The following is a 2,483-nucleotide window of genomic DNA, read 5'->3' as shown; positions in this document are numbered from 1 at the left end:
CCCCCCCCCCCCCCCCCCTTTCCTGTGTCTATATAATCTTCGTGCTTCTTTTGTTCGGGGCTCCACTTTCCCTTGAGTCTTGTGACCAGGAGTGGAGTCGTAGCGTGCTAGTAATAAAGCCTCTTATATTTTACAGCAAGAACTGACTCTTGTGATTGATTGTGGTTGCCGTGACTTTCTTTGGACTGAAGGGTCACCGGCTATTTAAGTTGGGGGGTCTTTCATCTTGGGGGCTCATCCGGGATGTCATGGTCACCCCACTCTCACAACATCGGCCTTGGAGGTAAGCTTTAATCTGTCCAGTTCTCTTACTGTCCATGTCCTATTTTCATGTAAGTTAGTACCAAGTCTGGCAGCCGTTTGGGCTATTGTGAAATACCCGAACTGCAGTTGGCAGACGTGCCGGGAGGACTGCAGGTGGCAGCTCTGGGAGATGCTCTAAGGGTGAAGGAGGATCAGGGACACCTGATCATCTCCTATGATAAGGGCACCGATCAGGTATTGATCCATTCCCGAGGCCATGGTGGCCAACACCCGTCTGATTCTGTCTGGAGGTTGTGGAAAACCGCAGTTGGTAAGTTACTTTGTGCTTCTCTCGTTCTGGGCTTTATACTCTTGTTTGTGGCTTTGACTTACTCTTGTTTGTGTATTTGACTTATCTGTTGACGATAGGACAGACTATGGTGACTCCTTTAAATCTGACTCTTAAGCATTGGACTGAAGTGAAGGGAAGAGGTCGCGACCTATCTGTAGAGATTAGGAAAGGTTTATGGCGGACGTTCTGTACCTCTGAGTGGCCCACCTTCCATGTTGGATGGCCACTGGAGGGCACATTTAATCTAAAAATTGTTCTTGCTGTTAAGGACACTGTTTTTCAGAAAGGACCTGGAAGCCATCCAGATCAGCAACTGTACATCATCATCTGGCAAGATCTGATACAAAACCCTCCCACTTGGGTTTGGCCCTGGATTTCCAGGCAGCATTCTGGTTCTCCAGCCACCCCCTCCCAAATTCTAGTGACCCATTTCTCTGACTCAGACCCTCCGAGGACTGTCAAACAAATCTACCTGGAGACTCAAGATCTCCTCCTTCTAGACTCTCCTTCTCCTCCCCCATACCCCCCACCATCCAGGAAGGAACCCGAGGGTCCAGGTGCTCTCCCTGACCCTAACCTTGCCCCATCGGCGCCCCCTGAGAATGCTCCCCTAGGACTGGCGCAAAGTACTAGAAGTCATCGCCAGCAGGCTCAGCCTTCCCCTAATACCACAGATGCCTTGCCCCTGAGGGCGTACGGACCCCCACCAGCTACTGAGGGGGGGCTCCCTGCCTTACAACACTTCAGTATTGACCTTTTTCCTCCTCTGATCTTTATAACTGGAAAACTAATCAACCCCCTTTTTCCGAGGACCCCCAGCGCTTGACTGGCCTGGTGGAATCTTTAATGTTTTCTCACCAACGGACCTGGGACGATTGCCAGCAGCTTCTGCAGACTCTCTTTACCACCAGAGGGAGAGAATCTTACTAGAAGCCAGAAAGAATGTCCCCCGACCTGTCGGGCGACCCACCCAGCTTCCTAACCTTATAGAGGCTGCTTTCCCACTCCCTCGACCAGGCTGGAACTTCAATATGACAGAAGGTAGGGAGTGACTGACAGTCTATCACCAGGCTCTAGTGGCTGGCCTCCATGGGGCAGCAAGATGACCCACTAATTTGGCAAAGGTAAGGGAAATTATGCAGGGAGCCACTGAGCCCCCTTCAGTGTTTCTTGAACGTCTCATGGAGGCTTTCCGGCGGTTTACCCCATTAAATCCTGCCTCTGAGGAGCAGAGGGCTTCTGTGGCTATGGCTTTTATCGGTCAATCAGCATCTGATATTAAGCGTAAATTTCAGAGACCTGAAGGGTTGTAAGACCTCTCATTGTAAGACTTAGTAAAAGAGGAAGAAAAAGTTTATCACAAAAGGAAAACAGAAGAAGAAAAAAAAACAAAGAAAAGAAAAAGAGAGGAAAGTGAGGGAAAACAAGAGGGAAAGGAGACAGGAAAGGAATTTAGTTCAGATCCTGGCCACTGTAGTTAAGGAGAGGGAACCAAGGCATAACCCAGTTAAGGGACACAGGCCTGGGCGCACCCCATTAGAAAAGGATCAATGTGCCTACTCTAAGGAGAGAGGACACTGGGCTAAAGATTGCCCAAAAAGAAAAAAAAAGTTACAAGCTCAACAGAGCCCACCAGGTGAAGTGCTTGCCCTACAGGGGGACTCCAACTAGGGGAGATGGGGCTCGGAGCCCCTCCCTGAGCCTAGGGTAACTCTTAAGGTAGAGGGGAAACCAATTGATTTTCTGGTTGACACAGGAGCCCAGCATTCGGTGTTGCTTACACCATCGGGGACATTGTCTAAAAAAAAAACTTGGGTCATAGGGGCCACAGGACATCAACAATACTCATGGACCACTAATAGAACGGTGGACCTAGGAAAAAGACAAG

General features: G+C 49.6%; 1 long non-coding RNA gene across 1 annotated transcript in view; it reads left to right on the top strand.

The window, feature by feature from the left end:
• Positions 1–77: 77 nt before the first annotated feature.
• Positions 78–2,483, top strand: part of LOC102478545 (uncharacterized) — a 16,640-nt gene continuing 14,234 nt past the window's right edge. Inside the window, exon 1 of the long non-coding RNA XR_336636.2 lies at positions 78–283. This is a non-coding gene — a long non-coding RNA (uncharacterized LOC102478545). The remainder of the gene's footprint in view (positions 284–2,483) is intronic.

This window comes from Tupaia chinensis, unplaced genomic scaffold (assembly GCF_000334495.1).
Source record: "Tupaia chinensis unplaced genomic scaffold, TupChi_1.0 Scaffold140391_1, whole genome shotgun sequence".
Taxonomy (NCBI): domain Eukaryota; kingdom Metazoa; phylum Chordata; class Mammalia; order Scandentia; family Tupaiidae; genus Tupaia; species Tupaia belangeri.
This window is presented reverse-complemented; position numbering and strand designations above follow the sequence as displayed.